Below are 21,423 nucleotides of genomic sequence, written 5' to 3'. Positions count from 1 at the left end.
GCCTCCCTCAGTTAAATTTAATGCCAAAGGACATTTACTCACAGAGAGGTTAGATTATCCCATGCTGAGGAAGCGTGTCTGCTAAGAATAGGCTGCGTAAAGATTCACAATATCAGGGTGAGTAATGGAGTCCCAAGCATACCAACTTTCAAAGCTGAGATAATGAGGAAAATACAATATTCAATGCAAGACCTAGCTTGTTACTGCCATGTCTGTAAATAAAAAGAAAATGCGATAAACAAAAGTGCTCTGTTTGGGAACATTTGCAATGATCCTGCAGATTAAAAGAACCAAATATTTACATAAGATTTTTTAGAATGCATTCCATTTGTGGTACGAGCCCTAAGAAAAAGTGTCTTACAAAAGGCAACAGTAGCTTTCAAATCACCAGCAGCCTGTTCATTACTAGGAGCCCTGAAAATCTGTAAAACCAACATGACAGCAGGTTTTCAAGCTACACTAAGTGACCTACACTTTCTAAATCTACGATTTACAAACTCCATGATGCAACAGTTTATAGATTAGACCCTTCCTGCATCTTCTGTGCAAATTCAGGACCCTGAAGATTAGCATCAATAATAAAAGGAGTACTTGTGGCACCTTAGAGACTAACAAATTTATTAGAGCATAAGCTTTCGTGAGCTACAGCTCACTTCATCGGATGCATCTGAAGTGAGCTGTAGCTCACGAAAGCTTATGCTCTAATAAATTTGTTAGTCTCTAAGGTACTCCTTTTCTTTTTGCGAATACAGACTAACACGGCTGCTACTCTGAAACCCAGCAATAATAAAGACACTATTTTTTCTTACAGTTTTTAACCAGAGCACTTACATAATGTCCATGCAGTTGAGAAAATTAAACCTGACACTTTTATCTCCTTAAGCAAAGGAGAGTTTTAAAATGCAAACATTACGGGAAAACTAAGGAGGACAACATATTCTTCAGAATGGGAGGTCAGGGGGTATGATGCTAGTGAATTTTCACATGCTTACAGTTTTTAAAGACACACACAAGCCATGCTTTTCAGAGCATCCCACACACATTGTTAGTTGGATTGTGTTCAGTGTTATTTGGCTGCTGGTTTCAAATTATGTTTTTATTATAACTAGATTTCCTTCCACAGCATTAACATAATTTGGCAAAGACTCTTACATAACAGTTTTTAAAAAGAGGTTTGTTTATTTTTAGTGCCAACATAAACTCTTTTCAAGCTCATTCAATGCTATTTGGAAGGACAGTGATTGTGAACTCTTTGGAGATGCCTGGAGGATAAAATGTGCTAAATTAGCACCCACTCCCTTCCCTTTTCTGTTGCAAACCTCTGAAGCAAAAGAATGGAAAGGACACATAAGCAAACTACAAGCAAACTAGTACAAAAACTACAAATAAAATCATTTGATATTTAACGACATGTCTAAGTAAAAGATCCTATATTTGCTCCCCCTCCCCATTGCTTTATAATATGTAAAGGGAAGCAGAGCCATAAAAATCCTGCGAACAGGGGTCATGCTGATGGCAAATTCTGCTGCACATAGCTGCCTCTGTCTGTTCCACAAGAACTATGAAGAAGCTCAGCTCTAATCAACAAAGAGGTGAATACATCACAGGGGAAAGGAATTGGGGAACAGTAACCCTACATGGTATGTTCCTCATTCCAGTATGAGCCACACATTATGCACCAAAACAGGAACCATTACTGCTGCTTGGATTGACAAAAGGCAAAAAATACAGTGTTCAGGTATTGGATAGAAGCCAATGGGTACCGAACTGGCCATGGAGGGAGAGTTGCTCTGTCTGCCTGGCTGAAGATCTGTGGAGTTTAGAAAAGGTATTTCCCATTAATCCCAAACCTCCAAGGTCCTTCCTGCCCCATTTGCTTCTCTGCTGGCCAGCCCTGGCAAGGGAAGGATGCAGCAGAGAAGCAACTGTTCAAAAATGGGGTGGGTGGGGGGCTGGTGTGTGTGTGTGTGTGTGTGTGTGTGTGTGTGTGTGTGTGTAACCCAGTCTATAGGTTCAGAAATGAAATATCAAATCCTCAACCAAGTATCTTTCTTAGTCTTTGAAATCTTCTCCAGATTTACTCATTACTTTATATTAGTCAGCTATATTCAGCTCTGTACAGGTGAGCAACAGGAGCTGGTTACAATTCTTTAACGTGGTGGATCAATCTATGCCAGTGCTGCCCCGACTGGAGCCCCCTAGCAATTGGTCTCAGCGGAGTGGAGCTCTATACTGGAGTTGGTGGAACTGGCTCCACCAGCTTTATGTCAGTGGGAGTTCCTTTCCATCAGGGGAATTCTCTGTTGGCAATTTTCAAGCACAATCTGGTTCCTGAATGGCACAAAAGGGCCCGATCGTATTCAAAAATCTAGCCCGAGTTGTCTATTTTTTTAATACAATAAATATTTGATCAGCACTGATGCCCTCAAAACTGCTTTTTCTGAGCTTTGGTCATACTGCTCGTATCATGTAAAATGAACGATTCAGGTTTATATGATATGTAATATCATAACTTATATCATATAAGTTGCTACTTCCTGTGTTCATGCAGAACCTGAATTTTCTCCCAAACTATACTGAATGATGGAGAATAGCCAAACGAGATATAGTAAGCGGGGGGGACTTAATGCAACACCAAGCACAGATCATTCTTTTCAAAAACAAAATTTTACCATATGGCTAGTATTCTTTGTGTTCCGAAGGTCACTCTTCATTGGACTAAAGGCAGACCTAAGTCTTGGATAATTGGCCTAACATTTCTGCGTATTCTGTGATAACATTGCATTGATCAGCAGATTATGATAAAGCTATGCAGGAACATGAGGCATTTTCTCACTTTCTATACAATGCATGTTCCTAAAGAAAACATCCATATGACACATTCACATTTGTACAATATTATGTTCTGAGACTTGCAGAAAACTCACTGGCATGATTCCGATTTAAGATATTGCCTGCTCAGTATATTAAGGTAATTAGTAAGTGTAAGTGCAAGCTCAAATAGAAAAAAAACCCCGCACACTGCAAGTCAATGCCACTTAATTGAATGACATAAAAAGGACTTGTCCAAAGGCTATTTATTATTGGAAAGTAAATCCTTGACTGAGGTTGCAATAATATCACTATTATTATTGCCATGACTGATTCAGATGTTAACCCAATCTAAATTGGAGTGCTGATAAGCACCTGAAAAAACTATTCAGATAAGGGCAAACTTTCAGGAAGTGAAGCAACTCGGGTTCCTCAGCATCAACGGTCCAAAACTTCACCTACTGATTAAGCAATTTAGACTTTATTTAAAAATTGATCTTTACAGCAAAATTGATTCCAGCACAAAAAACTGTTCACACTACATGCTTGATGCTCCCTTAAATGGGGCTTCAAGGCAGTGGCAAAGGAAGTAACCCAGGCATGTAAGAAATAAATAGGGATTCTTGTGTGGATTTCACTCTAAAATATGCTTTTGAAAAATATCTGTCTAAATTTAATTTTTCTCATATCTCCAAAGGGGAGGATTAATCTTTGTCATTCCATTACTTATAGACATGTATTAAACAGCAAGCATCATAACAGAATCCAATTGGCCAATAAAAATTCCATCTTCCGGTAGTATCCATGTGACGTACAGTCAAGAGAACCTAATGAAAATAGTTTGAACTTTGTTCACAAATACAAAGCAGCTATTGTATGGTAATAAAATAAGATACAATAAGTATTTCACATTATTCTGTCACCACACTGCATATCAAAGTACTCAATGTTTAGTCACGAGTTATGGAGCGAATACACTGTACTATGGGATAATCAGAAGTATTTTTATGTCAGTACAAAAGGAAGGTAGGTACATAAACTATATACATACATGATTTGTGTTGGACAGTGTTTTAAAATACACTATATTTTCCTAAATACTAGCATATCTACCATGCAGCCAATATAATGAAATTCAAGTATTTTCTAAAATAATTTAAAAAAATTAGAAAGGAAAATGGAGACTAAATTAAATGAAAATAATAAGGCAACAAGTAAAGATAAACATATTTTTCCTGAAGTGCAGAAAGAGAATGAATAAAAAGTGATACTAAAATGTTTTATTAGACAAGTACAAAGCAGACATTTTTGTATTCAAATGTTCTCTAAATATGTCAGTGCTACCCACAAAACCTCAAGGCCAAAAGTCAGTTGACTTCTGATCCCAGAATTAACCCAGTACATATTGTACCATGTACACACAAAAGTAAATCTTGCACATTTTTCCTTGTTTATTTACCACTTTCCAAAATGTTTTCAGCTTGGTTCTAAACAAATTCGCTTTAGCTTTTATTTCACTTCTGTGTCTTGGGGACACATTTTTTCTGCCACATTCCTCCTTAAATCAATTTACTGTGCTTGAAAATCTTTGTGTGCAGAATTTGCTTAATCACAGAATCTCCTTGGGTTTAAGTCAAGAAGAAAAATGTGCCCAGCTCATTGAAATCATGCCAAATAAGAGATGTGGCTAAGAGATATAAATTCTAGATAAAAGTGCACTGTAAAAAAATCAGCTCCCAGGAAATTAATGCATGAGCAATGATTAAACAAATTACTCAGCTCTACTCTGCTCCATCTAATTTAAATAATAGAAATGACATCATGCAGCTCTCTAGTTCTAAACTCAGCATGTTTAATTCTGTTTCCTAGAGGAATCCACTCAGTAAATGAATTTGAGGGGGATTGTGCATGCTAAAATGAGGGCAGAAAAAATATATAAAGGAAAACAAATGACCTATTTACATCATGTATTCTTTCACTACACTTCTGAAATGGTGGCATAAATCATTTACTTATACTAAGCAAGTTACAACTAAATATCTTTAAAGTGCAGTTCAAGTAGAAATACTTATAAAAAGAACATTATAGGATTCCATATATATTCTCTCTCAATGATCTTCATACTGAATTTGTTCAATAGACAAATCAGATGATGATTTCTCTAAGTGCCCTGGCTGCAATCTTAACCCAGTATCTGAAAATCAAGCTGTGTTCTTTCTGCCTCTTCTATTATCACTTGTAAAGATTCTGCAAATCACAACCTAGCTGTAAATGTTCTGAATGATGCATGCAGCAGAACAATATCTATCTCCCTCTTCAAGCTGTTCTTGAGTGCTAACAATTGTAAAACTATGTTTTTAACAGTGAAGTCAACAGATACGACTTAAAAACACACACAGAGCAGAACTATTGAGTCGGAAAGTGCTGTTTTAACATAATCGTTTTTCTGACAATAGTCATCCTTTCAGTTCCTGCACAGCACTAACTCAGCAGAACTCCTTAGATCTCACCAAGTCTGACAATATTGCCAGGGTCCAATTCTCACAGGGGGAAGCTATTCTGGAACAATTTCCTCAATCTGTTGGATATAAAAGGGTTCCTTTTGATATTAGGTAGGTGCAGTTCCTTTTTCTACACATATTACTTTAATGATAGAGTGGCCATGTTGTAGAAGCTGGCTCCATGGCAGTGGCAAGGAGGAACAGCATTGGCTGCCCCACTGCCTCTCAGATTTGGCCCCACCAGCTCTCCAGCATTATATGCAGCGGGGTCAAAACTGAGTGAGTGGTGCTGCAATCTAGTACACAGCAGTTGCAGTGCCACTTGGGTTTGCCAGCTCCTCTAAATGTGAGCGGCGCTGCTGCCCCCCTGCACCAGGTTGCAACACCACTCACTTAGCTTTGGCTCTGCCAACACTGGTCATGATGGAGGGCCAGCAGGGCCAAACCTGAACGTGGGACAACCAGTGCCACTCCTCCTCACCACTGCCAATGGTACGCACCATACATAATGTGCATATGGCTACAGGTACCACTAGATGAGGTTGGCATTTGTCAGGTCTTGACAAACATCTATGGGCTGCCTTCTACACTACACTGTCTAACACATGGAGCCCCTCTCTGAACTGATCCATTTGGCCCTTCCTGGAACAGATCCTCAGCTGGTGTAATGTGTCACAGGCCCACTGATTTCAATGGGCCTGTGGCAATTTATATCCCCTGAGGATCTGCCCCCCATCTACTCCTCCTCCATATTGCTCTTCTGCTGAGACACCTATAAGAAATCAGCCCCTTAATTATGGATAAGATGAAGGACAGATGGGCATACAGTTGGCATTATATGAAAATACACAGTTTAAAAAAATCAAGTATGTATTTTCAAATTTCAAAATTATATATATTTGATCATATCCTGTCTCCTGTCTAGCACGAAGGATCCCTATCCCTGCCTGGTGCTCCTAGGTACGATGGTAATATAAATATAGTAAATATGATATTGTTGTTATATTTCATAACAGTTGTTGGGTAAATCCTACTCTCTATTAATGTTCATGCTCTTCTGTATCCATCAAGATAGCAATGGAGTATAGGATCTGGTCCACCTCAAGATCCCAGTGGCATGGATATAGTTATGGAAGAAAAATTTATATTGCTCTTTTTTCAATAGTAGTAATGTTGACTAGGGTAGACGAAGACTGAGTAGCCTGAATACGTCGTCCCCCCGTCCCGGCTCCCCAAATGTATATTGGTACCAGCAGCTGGGGAAATAAAAGACAGCAGCTGATTTGCCGTCTATGTGAGCATACTGTGTTGATTTATGTCAATTTTTGGAAGAATGACCATAGCTTGATCACATGACTATCTAAAATATAACCACTACAGCGCAGTAAAGAGACCTAACTCTTCATCCAACCTTAACAATCATCATGCCCAAGGTACATTACATAACCTATATCTCATTGTGACACTGACTCCATCCCTATTCCTTAACAAGTCACTTAACACCTCTGCCTCTATTTGCCCCACATGTATAAAAGGGGGTGGAAAGGCATTCATCAACATACCTAACAGGGGCATTTTGTTTGGAAAGCATTTTGAAAGCATTGCAAGTATTATTATTGTAATGTGCCCAATTGTTTCTGCTCTCCTCACCTGCATAGCATGTAAAAAAGGTAATAATGTGTATTGGAGAGGTTTGTAACATTCTCTGAACCAAACTCTTGTTCCACGACGACAATGTTCTCTTCCAAATTTGTTAGGATTATGTACATGTTTAATAGGCCTGTGCTTGAATGTTATGAAAAAGAGGGCTGGTTTGAACAAAAGTGAGAGGTAATTAAGTACAGGTTATTTATATAAAGTATCCAGTGAAAGTCACGCTGAAGTGGAAGGTATAAGTTGTGCTCTTATAGAGTGAAATTCCATAGAGTCAGCACAAGGTCTATGCAGCACTTAAATCCCAAAAATAGGACTTCAGTAGGATTTAAATGGTGCATAGGGGTCTCACAAGAGCCTTAGAGATCAACAGAGTGAGCTGATGTGTAATATTGGTGTTCATATTTACAACTCCCAAACAGGGAAATGTTCCTCAACAAGCTTGTTTTCAGCTGGAAGAAAACTGTGCGTTAAATCCTATCATCATTGAAACCAATGGCAAACCCCATCATGAGTTCAATAGGACAAGACTTCACCTTGAGTTTTTACCTCTCATAAAAACCATCTGCCATCTGAAGCCCTTATATCATCATATCAGTTCTTTTGATAGGTAATCCCACAATGAGAAGCTAATTTCTGCGACAACTATATCTAACAAAAATGAGTTTATTTGGTAAGTGCAAGTAAGCAAATATAAATGTGTTTTCCTCCGAGTGCAGATCACTGAATTATCTTTTCTTGAATGATTTTTTAAAAATATTACTTTAATTATAACATGAGTAGCTTTAATAGCAGTTTATACATATCTCTCAATGTTGTTACAAAACCCCAATATGCTATAGGAAAATCAAAGCAAAAAAACCCAAAACACTTAAGTACAAACTGTACAATTATATTGCAATTTGTGTGTGCATGCCTTGATCTGACCAGTGCATGGAGAACAGTGTGACACTGACAAACAACTCAAAAAATTTGATAAGTATTATTTAAGAGGATCCTGAAATGCTTGGGCTCCACACCAAAAACACAGTCACTATTATAGCACCACTGAAGTTAACTACCACGGTTAAGCCCTAGCATGGTTGTGCCATCTGCATTCATAGTTAGAAGCCATGCTGATAAACCATGCTTGAATCCTCCTATGAGAGCAGTCTGAAGTGCAGTTTCTTCTAATGTGTTTGTCTGTAATAAAGCCCTGTCAGTATTGGGCCTCAAGGCTTCAAAATCTAGAGATGTAAATGAGTAAATAGATGCTAAGTATTATCATTATACCCTACAAAGCAACCAACATTAACAATGGTGGTTAAATCTGGTTGCAGTTAAACTGTGTTGTAACATATGAATAGAGCCAAATTGTACTGTAACCTACAAAGTAACTGCCAACCGTACTGATTTGGATGGGGCAGTCCCAAGTTTTTGACCTCTGTCTCAAGTCCACCCAGGCAACTTCCTCAGCCTGAAAACATTTAATTTATACTGTAGTTATCCATTTGAGCTCCTAAAGCTGTTGCACTCACTACTGCTGTGCAGCTCGAAACAGCATGACTAGACGCAGGCTCTCAGCCTACCTGAAGTGTTTTTCTCTGTAGGCAGCTTCACATGTTTCTCCCCAGCCCCAATAGCATTTTCAATCCCCATCATAAAAGGGTGCAAGAAAAGAAAGCAGGTCTCGGAGACTGGGAAGAAGGAGGGAAAACTCACTGAGGCAAGGTTTGGAAAGGCAAAAAAATGTATAACTTAAGCAGAGCCTCCTTTACTAGAGAAGGGAGATGAGCAGAAACACATGAAATCAGGTAGGGGCCTTGCCATGCATACCTAATTTACATGGAAAGAATCAACATCCTGTGGTGATGGATGCTCTGGAAAATCTTAAGATAAGCAGACTGAAAGGAATTGGGTTTCCCAGAAAGAGACGCCACAGGTGGCTGAAGGAGAGAAAAACAAACACCATGGAGAGTGAATGGAATTCAGGGAACATGGGAAGAGAGAGAGGGAAAAGGGTGAGATGACCCACAAATATGCCAAATGGAGGAACAGGCCTGCCATCTACCCCTAATGGTGCTATTGGGGAAAGGATGCTTACGGGTACCCCTCACACATGAGAGAGTGAATCAAGGAACCAGACAAGTAGGAGGAACCCAGGCCTGTTAAGACTGGCTATGTCTGAGATGGCTTTGAGGCCAGATGGGAGGTTTTTATAGGTCCAGATAAACATCCACATAAGATACTGCTCAAAACCTCTGAAAGTTCTCCCATCACTGGCTTAATCTATACATTTACTGTGTATTATGTATGATTTTACAATGTGTCATCATCGCAAAAACATCAAGTTCTAAGGAAAGGTGATAATGCAATATATGGGGCAAAGAATGCAGGGCATAGGGGATTTTTTTTTAGAAATATAGGAGTTCAGAACTTCAAGAGAAATCTGAAAAAAAAGTATCAGTTTTGACGGCTTGAGAAGATGCTCATATAAAAAATAACATAACATTCACCAGAATGCATTTAACCTATCGATAATAAATTGTCCTATTTTAATGGGATGGATCAAACACAATAGAGATGTATTTTAAGAATTACTTTGGTCAGTTTTTGTAGGGTAGTTTGGCCAAGAGCATCAACCCATGCCAGCTACAACACTGATTGAAAGCATTTGGCTAGCATAGCTAAAATTGACATTTTGAGAAATTTTGAACATGGATGTAGCAAGGGTTGGTATTCCAGTACGGACAAGAATTCCGAGTTAAGTACAATACCGACCCGTTTATGCGCGAATCCGCTTAACACGCAGTAGTGCCATGCCTCCCAATGCTACCTATTTAACATGCGAGACTCGTTAACACGCGGTACAGGAACTTGCTATGTAGCACTACAGATTTGCTCACTAACTCACTGACAGAGAAATCGACAGGAAGTGCGGAGCGGAAACGTATTGTACATCTTTACCGATATTGATAAAGACGTATCACGCATGCTTAGTCATTGTCATGCTAGAGAGATATATAATATATAGTAGTTATATAGTAATATATATACTATATTAGAAAATTTTAACTGTAGGCCTAATATAATGGCAGAAGGCAAGAGTCAGCATTCCTACACTGTAGAAGAAAAGCTAGTTGCAATAGATTGAGTAAATAGCGGAGAAACCCAGGCCAAAGTTTCAAAAGATATTGGGATTGCCGAATCTACTCTCCGAGGATGACTAAAAAATGAATCTAAACTGAATGGCTTTGTACAAAATATCGATTCTGCCGCGGGGCTCAAGTAAAAACATGTGCGCTATTCAGCAAAACCCACAGTAGACAAAGCCATGCGCACGGGGTTTGCTCAGGAAAGGCTGAAAGGAATGCTGCTAAGTGAGCCAATTCTTCAAGCCCAAGCGACAAAATTTGGAAATTTAACGGGGGATGAATCATTCCAAGCCAGCAAGGGGTTTATAAGTCGTTTTAAAAAGCATCATGGCATAGCGCAGGTATCGATTTCTGTAGAAAGCCAATCAGCCAATGAATCGGCCATGAATGCGTTTCCCGCCGAGTTAAAATCTATTTTACAACATGAAGACTACCACGAAGAACAACTTTATAATTGTGATAAAACAGCTTTATTTGCAAAATTGCTACCTGATAAGACGTTAACCTTTAATTACGAGACACAGAAAACAGCTGGATTTAAAAAGATAAAAGATTGTGCGACTCTTCTTTTTTGTAGTAATAAGACGGGCAGCTCATAAGCTTGCCCCTCTTCTCGTTGACCCCTTTTATAACCCTCGCTGCTTTAAATCACCTCAGTAGAGCCAAACTGCCTGTAATATATGCTAACAGCAAAAATGCTTGGATGACGAGACACATTTTCGATGACTGGTTCCATAACAGCTTTGTTCCAGCTGTTCGTAAGCATCTGTGGTCGAAGAAACTCGAAGCCAAAGCACTTTTGCTACTTGATAATTGTCCAGCCCATCCTCCAGCCGAATCACTGGTATTGAGCGATGGAAAAATTTGAGTGCTATACCTACCATTCAACACAACATCAAAAATTCAACCTTTAGACCAGGGCATTATTCAAAATTTTAAAAACAATTATCAACAGGAGCTGATTTCAGCGATCATGTCATGCACATCTTCAGGCATTTCTGAATTCCTGAAAAAGTTAAACATGAAGGAAATTATTTAGTTAGTTAAAAAAGCTTGGGACAGAGTAAAACAAAAGTCCATTGAAAACTGCTGGATGAAGGCTCTCAGTGATGCCTTTTCTGCCAAAGACGGCTCAGACTCAGAAAACTCCAGCAGTGGCACTGATTCAGAGCCAGACTTCGAAGGATTTTTGGAAGACGACGTCCTACAAACACGCACACAGACAAAAGAGGATAAAGGTAAACTTCTCTTTCAAATGATAAAAGATTTTAGTTTGGATACGTCGCCGAAAATCATTGCCAAGTGGCTGGAGATGGATGAAGATTGCCCGACTTCAGAATTTCTGTCTGAGGAAGAAATATTAACAGGCTGCGAGGCTATGACCGCGAAAGTGATGGTGAGGATGTTGCTGAAAAAGGTCAAAATTTCGATCAGTTAGAAGCCCTTAGTGCTGTAGAAACTGTTGTAAGTTTTATGAAGGAGCAAAATGCGGAAAATATTGAAATAATTCATCTGCAGTGAATGACAGACTTCACAAGAAAGGAAAAAAATGTGAGCCAGAAAGAGCAGTAAATAATGGCGTTTTTTCCCTAAGTGAATCATCAACACTTTTTTCAGCATGGTCCTCTTAACCCGCGGTCCGTTAACACGTGGTCATGATGGCTTGACTCCCGACAGCTGTGTATAAATGGGTCTGTACTGTAGTACTGTGTTCTTTCTTTTAATGGGTTTTTCCTTTCACAGTGCATTATATAATCACAAAATGGTCACTCCATTTTCCTTTCTTCTAATCAGCCTTCATTCTCACTATGATCTGTCATGGTTAAGACCAGAACGGCATTTAGTGATATGCAGATGGTCACAGTAATAAGGAAGCACTGTAGATTTCTTAATGAAAAAAACAGCAGCAAAAAGAAATTAAATCAGAATCCAAATGTGGCATAAAAAAAACCAAAACAAGAGAAATAGGAAAAACAATTCACAAAATAGTTTAGGATAAAGAGAAGAACCTCATTTGATACTGATTTGTAAAACATGCTCTAACCACATCTCAGGGTGCATATACTGAATATTTCACTGTTGCTTCTTTTCTCCAAGGAACAAAAGGAAAAGAGTGCGACATAAAACCTGTCCTTCCACCCAACAGAAGCAATTGGAACCCAAAAACAGAAAAGGGGGCCCCCACTGTGCTGTGCTCTACATAAAGAATAAAGGGCTGGCCTGGCCTGCAAAAGCTGACAGTGTAATTAGGGACAAGATGCAGAAAGTGAGGGTGTAACAATTGGTGGAGTTAGGAGGAAGGCAAGGGTGACAGCTATATGAACACAAGGTTGCATAGATAACTGAGGTCAGTGTGAAATTTTTTTTTTTGTTTTAAAATAAAGTGAACAACAAAACCCACAATGAGGCACATGAAAGGTAGGCATAAAGCATTCTCAGTAAGGGGGATCCAGCTATGGAACAATCTTCCAGAGGAGATCAGGTGAAACTGGAATCTAACCTTCTGTAAGAAATGCTGCAAAACCTTCCTCTTTGAAAAAGCCTTTCCACCATATGAACGACACTCACAACACTGCCACCCCCTCGACCCTTATGCACCAACAAAAAACAGGAATTTTAAAAGAAAACAAGTCCTACACCAAGCAGAGTTTTGATCCTCAAAAGGTAGAAATGTCAGAGACTACACAAAGTCAGCTAGGGACTTTGCTATTTCCAATGAATTTACATAGAAGGAGCTCAGACACAACAGCGGGGATGACAGTATAAAACTCTAAGATAGATAAAAAAATCACTCACAGGTCACCTTGCCTCACCATTATCACTAGATAGTGTACTGGATGCATGATGACAAAGTAGTAGCTATGCAAATCAATTTGGTGAGGGAACTCCACACCAAGTAGCAGGCTTGGACTTACCAATAAGGGAATCAGTTTCAAAAGCTGGGGGTGCTCCAGGAAGAATGCCCTACCACCATCCCAAAATCTAGAGTCTGATAGGCCAATACTGGTGTGCTCATGGTATCAGGTGGGAGTCAGTTTTAGATAGCTAGTTGGAAGATGCTGTCTATGGAACTTGTTTGCATTAATGAGTTTGGTTTGCTATTCTAAGAGTCACTTAAACATATATTTCAAAATTGTGCTTGATCAAAAAATATTGATAAATGCTGAGTTAGACAAACAGATAGCTAGGAAGTGAAACTCCTATTTTGAGCTTCTGAGTTTGCTCTTCTAGAGCATTTCTTCTGGGCATTGTGAGGGGGTATATAAACCCCATCTTGGGCAATACAGGCTTAATGAGCTAACGTGGGCTCAAGTGGCCCTCCCCACTGCACCTGTAGGAGATGTCAGAATTGGAGGGAGGAGCTCAGCTGGTAGTGGACTACTGAGGAGAGCAGATCTTCCAGGCCTCAATTCCAGGAGCAAGACCTGGCTAAAGGCAAGGGCTCCTCAGCTGCCTGCTGCCCAGCAACCCATCCTTGAAGGGAGGGAGGACCTGCTGTGGATCCAGTTATGATGGGACTATTCTTTGATACTAGCCTATGAGCCTAGATACAGGGCTTTACAGGAAGCCCTCTGAAGAAAGAGGTCTCTTGTCACTCTGACCCACCAATCTACCTGTGGGATGTTCATTTGTGTTTATTGACAAACCCAGAGAGGGATGGACTATCTGGGGCTCAGCCACAGGGATGAACTTCTTAAGTCCAGACTGATGTGATAAAACCCCCAGAAACCCAGAGCAGAGGCCCATGAGTGATGGGGGCACAGCATCTACGCATCATGGCAGAAAATCATTTTAATCACACATTAAAGTCTTAATTCTGCACCACTGAAGTCAATGGAACTTTTGCTATTGACATCAATGGGAGCTAGGTTGTGCCCTAAATTATCTTCCTCACAGCCAATAGCACATACAGTAATCAGTCATTTTCTAATTAAAATGGTATTAGCCCAGTCAACAAATCAGTTGTTTGTTGCTCCGTTTTATTTGTATGTTTTGCTAAAACATATCTATGCAGAATCTTTTTTCTTTTACAGAATAATATGAAAAAATAGGAAAATCTACATGCCACAGCAGGCGGCCCGAGAAGGCTTGTCACCTGTGTCATATGAACCCTAACAGTTCTTATTCCAAACCCACTGGAAGAAAAGCATTAGAGATGATACTGTCATGAGCTGGTGAAAACCTTGTTATGGGTTGAGTTAAAGCCTCACAGATTTATGAGGGTGAATGCACCCTTTAATTAATGTAACGATATGGATAAATTTATCACCATCCCCACTTAGGACAAAAGGGTTATGTGAACAGACCCAGGAGTTTGGACTATGTGGGCAGTGTGTGTTTTGCTGAGTATAGTTTGGGAGAATGGAGTGTATGTGTGAGAGAAAGTGGAACACAGAACTACAGTGAGACAGAGAAAGATGAAATCCAAGCAGAAGCCTGTAAGCACGATGTGACCCTGAGAGAAATCTAGAGAGAGATTCTGGTCTGGGGATGCTGGCTGAGAAGAAGGTACAGCCTGTAAATGAAGAAACTACTTTTTTGGCCTTTGGTTCCTCCTGTGTTTGGAGAAGCAAGACTTTTACTTTCCTTGTAAATAAACAAGACTGCACCAAAGAAAATACCAGACTCCATCATCAATTTCTACTCACAACTGGAATATCCCTAGGATGCTGAACTCTGATTAGCCAAGCAGTAACAATATTTATATACAAGAAACAGCAGCACTGGGTGCACACACTACTTTACTGAATACACAGAAAGGAAATTAAGAGCTTTTGGAGACAGGAGGTTGAAAAAAAAACAAAAAACAGTAGCATAGTACATATTTAATTTCATATTGTTTCAATAAGATTAACACACCAATATGAGTATGATACTTAGGGTATATATTGCTTGTTTTCACTTTCAAAAGAACATTATGAATATGAACTAATCCATCCTCATAAGACCCCTTTGAGACAAGTACAATAAGCAAGATGAAGTTCTGATTTTGCAGTGATATATTAGGATGGGAAATATTTTCCATTTCTTTTCCTGTTAATTTCTCCGACAAAGAGTTCCAGATAACATCCATTCAGCCTACATATGTAGGAATTTATATGGCCCCGATGACCATAGTATCTGAACATTAATGATCATTTATGTTATGATCATACCCACAATATGCTGGGTGCTTTCTAGACAAGAAGAGAAATTTCCCCCGAGGAACTCAGAGGCAAGAAGACAGAGGTTAGGAGAAAGAGAAACAATAAGTAGGGATTTTTTTAATACAAATTAGTTCGATTTATTGCAGGCAACAGTGTAGAACTGCATCTTCAAAAGGAACTTAATGAATTTATCCTCAGAACATCCCCATGCGGTAGGAGAGTATTAAAATCACATTACAGATAAGGAACCGAAACAGAGAAAAATTAGGAATGAAATTTTTGAACATGGCCACTGATTTGGGACCCTTAAATATCGGTTACCCTATCTGCAATGTACTGAGCATCTGAAGCTCCCACTTACTTTTGCTGAAACTGTGGATATTCAGAACCTTTGGAAAATAGGCCCCCGAGTCTATCAAGTTGGGCATCCAGAATCAGTGGCCACTTTCTAAAATCACTTTCCTGATCTCAGTGGAACTAGATGCCACGGTGCTTTTGAAAATCCCATAGGCACCTATCTGCATTGTTAACTGCCTAAATACTTTGAAAACCTAGCCCATTGATCTTAGTGACTTGCCAAAAGTCACAGAATAGTAGAGTCAGGAATTAAACCCTGATTGCCTGAGCCCCAGTTCAGTTTCTTAATCATAAGATCTTCCTTGTATTTAATGAAGACACATCGTATATTCCTAGAGGAAGACTTATGAGCTTTAGGTTCGGGAAATCCTGAGTTCTAGTCCTTTCTTGGCTACAGACTCAGTGTCTGACCTTGGATAGGTCACATCACTCCTTTGCCTCAATGAGCTTTTACTCCACACATCAGAACCACCACTACCACTACCGAATGTAAGTATGAACTGTTCACTTAGATTCTCGGCAGAGAGTTTTTAAATTACAAAGACACTAACGATGCTTGTACCTTCTGGGTACAACGGCAGTGGTGTTTACCTACCTAGATTAGTGCACTTCTCTGTATTTTAAAACCTGAATCTATACCTTATAAACGACAGATGGGCCTCAACCAAAATATTAAATCCCAGCTCTCCTAAACTTTGAGCAAGTTCTGATTTGGACCCAAACTTCATCACAGTCCCCTCTTTGTATAATGGTCTCCACCACAGCCCCCTAACTAAATATAATCATATTTTGGAGAAATTTCAATCCAGAGCTGAATTTGTCTATCGGAACAATTTCTAACGATATCACGGAATTCTTAAGACAATGACTTAGTGCCTATATTTTTGCTACCAGGAGATCCTTTCTTGATGTACACTCTGTGTTCCACACATTCAGACTAATTATTGTCCTAGCAAGTAAAGACATTTTCAAAAAGTGATGCTTTTCAAGAAAAAAAAAACCACACACAACATAAAATAATCAACAATAAAGTCTGCATATGACACCAAAATTGGTGAGTGGTAAATAATGAAGAGGACAGGTCACTGATTCAGAATGATCTATATCACTTGATACACTGGGCACAAGCAAACATTATGCATTTTAACACAGCTAAATGTAAATTTATACACCTGGGAACAAAGAATGTAGGCCAGACTTACAGGATGGGGCCTCTATCCTAGGAAGCAATGACTGACAAAGATTTGGGTGTCATGGTAGATAACATTGTGGACAAAAGAGCTAATGCAATCCTAGAATGCATAAACAGAGGAATCTCAAGTAGGAATAGAGAGGTTATTTTACTTCTATATTTGGCACTAGTGTGACCATAGTTGGAATACTGTGTTCAGTCTCAGTGCCCACAATTCAAGGAGGATATTAATAAATTGGAGAGGGTTCAGAGAAGAGCCACAAGAATGATTAAAGGATTAGAAAACATGCCTTATAATGATAGATAAATTGAGCTCCTCAAGTCTAACTTAACAAAAAGAAAGTTAAAGAGCAACTAGATCACAATTTATAAGTATTAGGAGGAATATCTAATAATCGGCTCGTGAATCTAGCAGAAAAAGGTATAACATGATCCAACGGCTGGAAGTTGAAGATAGAAAAATTCAGACTGTAAATAAGGCACACTTTTTTTTTTCCCCTAAAAGAGCAAGAGTAATTAACCACTGGAACAATTTATTAAGTGTTGTAGCAGATTCTCATCACTGACAATTTTTAAACCAAGATAGGTTGTTGTTGTTTTTAAATATCTGCCCTAGGAATTATTTTGGAGAAGTTCTATGGTCTGTGCAAAATGAGGTCAGACTAGGTGATCACGATAGACTCTTCTGGCCTTAGAATCTATGAATAAATACATGTTAGCATAGATGCCAACTCCGTGAGTGCTCCAGGGCTGGGGCACCCCTGGAAAAAAAAATAGTGGGCGCTCAGCACCTACCAGCCACAGCTGTTCGGGGGAGGTGCTTGGAGAAGGGCATAGAACAGCAGGTGGGCAGGGCCTTGGGGAGAAGTTGGAACAGGGTGACAATAGGTGGAGTGAGGGCGGGGCCTCAGGGGAGGGGCAGAGTGGGGCGGGGCCTTGTGGTGGAGCAGGTGGGGAACACTTCCGAGAAAAAAGAAAACTCAGGACCTATGCATGTTAGTACAAAAAAATTATAGGGCCTGTCATAAATATAAAGGGAAAGGTAAACACCTTTAAAATCCCTCCTGGCCAGAGGAAAAGCCCTTTCACCTGTAAAGGGTTAAGAAGCTAGGATAACCTCGCTGGCACCTGACCAGAATGACCAATGAGGAGACAAGATACTTTCAAAGCTGGGGAGGGGGGGAGAAACAAAGGGTCTGGGTCTGTCTGGGTGATGCTTTTGCCGGGGACAGAACAGGAATGGAGTCTTAGAACTTAGTAAGTAATCTAGCTAGATATGCGTTAGATTACGAATTCTTTAAATGGCTGAGAAAATAAACTGTGCTGAAGGGAATGGATATTCCTGTTTTTGTGTCTTTTTGTAACTTAAGGTTTTGCCTAGAGGGATTCTCTATGTTTTGAATCTAATTACCCTGTAAGGTATTTACCATCCTGATTTTATAGAGGTGATTCTTTTTACTTTTTCTTCTATTAAAATTCTTCTAAGAAACTGAATGCTTTTTCATTGTTTTTAAGATCCAAGGGTTTGGGTCTGAGGTCACCTATGCAAATTGGTGAGGTTTTTTACCAAACCTTCCCCAGGAAGGGGGGGTGCAAGGTTTTGGTGAGGATTCTGGGGGGGGGAAGATGTTTCCAAATGGCTCTTTCCTAATAAAAACCCCAGTTAGACGTTTGGTGGTGGCAGCAAAAGTCCAAGGGCAAAAGGTAAAATAGTTTGTACCTTGGGGAAGTTTTAACCTAAGCTAGTAAAAGTAAGCTTAGGAAGTTTTCATGCAGGTCACCACATCTGTACCCTAGAGTTCAGAATGGGGAAGGAACCTTGACAGGGCCAGATCCAAATTCATTACATCTGTGATGCTTCAGACTTGAAGCTGACCTAATTGGCTAGCTGAGATTCCATTGTATAGAGAAGTCCTCTAGGATTAGTTAGCCCTATATTAACCCTATCACAGCCCAAGTATAGATAAACTAGTTGGGGACCGGTGGAGCAGCCAGAGCACTGCTATCTTTACAGCTGGATGTAACTTGGAGTAGCTGGGTGCAACTTAGAGAAGCCCTGAAGCTGCACTTGCATCAAGGGCTCAACTGCCCAACAACCCAGGATCAGAGGGTTGTAAAGATGACAGATAGCCATCATTCTCCTCCCTCTCTCCCACTTTTGCTTTTACACTAATTGCAACTTACATGGACTTGGAGATTGGGTCTATATATTATTATAAATTAGCATTAGGAATTAGAGTGACCTAAGTGACTATGATGAGTTTTACCCATGCAGTTATAGTGCTGTACCTGACTGGCTAGAATCTCCTGAACTTGACTCTCTGCATAGAGACTTTTAATTTATTTTTATAGTCTTCATTAGTCCTTTTTTCTTTTTTATACCCAGAATCCATTTTAGAGCAGCAATAAGGCACTTGCCACTAGGTACTATTGTCCTACAGTCACACTTCTCGGGTTCCTGAAGGGATTGGGCACCTGAGGTATAGAGTTCAGGGTCAAGAGCATATAGTCTTCTGTTGTCTGTTATTGCTGTAATAAATCATATAAGTGGACATTCTTATACACTCATGGATGTAATCTCCAAGATATATAGTGCCTCTCAGTCAAGTAATTTCATACATACTTTCTTTAAAGTAACTGACAGCAAAAAAATTACAATATTATTAATACTTCTAGCAAGTATGTTGATACACTGGGATAAGAATTTTCTTCTTTCTGGAAGACAGTATAAGAGGAAGCCAATGATAATACAATATCAGAATGCTTCTTGATCTAAATGGTGGCTCAATTTCAAATGAACAAAATGCCAATCTATTTTTATTAGCTTTCCTCCCTATAGTGACTCAGGACTGACAGAGCAAGTTAACAGATTTTGTATCAAGTATCCACTCGCTGTTCAAAGAAAGTCTTTGTATCGAATATGCAGTAAATAAATGACAGCATGCGTCAAGCTACAAGAGAGTCTACGCTTTTTGTGCATTATGAGGCACAAGAGGAATCAGATGAGTTGCATGTGAGAAAGCAGCATTATCCACCAATTCTCAAGTGTAATTATGAAATGGCCTCAAAGAAAGGTTTAATCAAAAGACACAAAATGCTTCCTTCAGGTTTAAATCTCTCTTACATAATTGTTCTGCCAAAGATACTCGTTTCTAGCACAATTTTAAAATTACAATGTTTATAGTATGTATTTAGCAAAAAAAATGCCAGTGTAATATTGAAAGCAAGACAAGAATGTTTCTCATGTAATGCATTTGAAAGGGTTTTGGGGTTTTAGATTTTTTTTTTTTTTTTTAAAAGAGCACATAGCATGGTAACTGTTGTTTATGAAGTCTGTTTGTTTTCCTTTGATAACAAGGGAAAGAAAAAGCTAATGTGTCTGAAGAAGTGCTATGAATATACATATCATGTTTCCACTTAGAATACAGCACATGGTTTGTTTTTTGTTTTTGTTTTTTTACCAAATATCACCACAATTCTACCTGATCTGATTACATGTAAAATGCCATTTAATTATAGCAGTCTCTCCAACTTTGTAAAATTTTGCAACAGTAACTTTCTGGATTTCATGAGAAACCTTAATAGCTTTTAGATATGATTTTCACTGTTTTCTATCTGATCCTATAAACAAGTTAATTTGTCTAACATCTTAAAATCTCATCGATAAAAGCAAATTCCATTACATATAGGTAAATCAGACCAGATCCTTAGCTGGTGTAAATTGGCACAGTTTTATTGATCAATGGACCTATACTGATTTACACCAAGTGAGGATCTGGCCCAAAGAAGCTAAGTAATTAGTCATTTGAGTGGGAAGGAGCATCGTCTAATGATTAGAACAGAGGACTATGCATCTGGACTTCTGCATTCTATTCCCAGGTATACCTGAGCATAACCCTGTGGAAATCATGTGTAGCCTTTTATTTTATTTAATGTTTATTATACCACAGTGAGTTTGGCTCTGGCGGCTACAGTCTTAAGTTCAATAGAGTTCTCTCTGGTTTCAGAGTAGCAGCCGTGTTAGTCTGTATCCACAAAAAGAAAAGGAGGACTTGTGGCACCTTAGAGACTAACACATTTATTTGAGCATAAGGAACACATGAAACCATAGGCAAGTAACACAATCACAAGACCAAGGTTCACTATCTTTTAGTAGTTTTATTAAAAAGTTACCAACAAAGTTATAAATGTCATAGCATATACAATTCCTAAATATATCCATGTACCAGTTATAACTACAGACATACTCACATCCTCTTAGATGGTGTTAGAGTCTGATGGCCTTCTTATGGATTGATACAGGAGGGGTTCCTGCTGGAGGTTTCCCATAGGAAGCTCAAATTGTCTGCTCTGAGCCCCCTTTTTTAGAATGTGATTCTGTCTATACCTGCATTCTGTGCATGTACATGAAAGTGTCAACCCTCTATTTTATTGGTCTGTATCCCCATGAAACATAAGGGGATAGGCTGTGTAGGTTCTCATTAACATTGCTGTATCACCTTTATCCTGTGGTTAAGACATATGTTGGAGACGATATTTGCTGTTATAGCATTTTATAATTTAAAATTTAATCTTCCGGGTAGACTTTTGCAATATCACCAGATGGTACCTCTTTTTCCATAATCTTA

At 39.1% G+C, this 21,423-nt stretch overlaps 1 protein-coding gene and 1 long non-coding RNA gene across 7 annotated transcripts in view; both read right to left on the bottom strand.

Moving 5' to 3' along the window:
* The window catches only part of RAPGEF4 (Rap guanine nucleotide exchange factor 4), a 219,104-nt gene that overhangs the window by 100,905 nt on the left and 96,776 nt on the right, over positions 1 to 21,423 (bottom strand). The gene's annotated exons all lie outside the window — the stretch shown is intronic.
* On the bottom strand, positions 736 to 21,352 carry LOC122458119. The gene is made up of 3 exons (XR_006277998.1): positions 20,939 to 21,352; positions 7,828 to 7,835; positions 736 to 770 (listed from the first exon to the last, which is right to left on the bottom strand). It is a non-coding gene; the product is annotated as an uncharacterized LOC122458119 (long non-coding RNA).

Source organism: Dermochelys coriacea, chromosome 11 (assembly GCF_009764565.3).
Source record: "Dermochelys coriacea isolate rDerCor1 chromosome 11, rDerCor1.pri.v4, whole genome shotgun sequence".
In the NCBI taxonomy this organism is placed as follows: domain Eukaryota; kingdom Metazoa; phylum Chordata; order Testudines; family Dermochelyidae; genus Dermochelys; species Dermochelys coriacea.
This window is presented reverse-complemented; position numbering and strand designations above follow the sequence as displayed.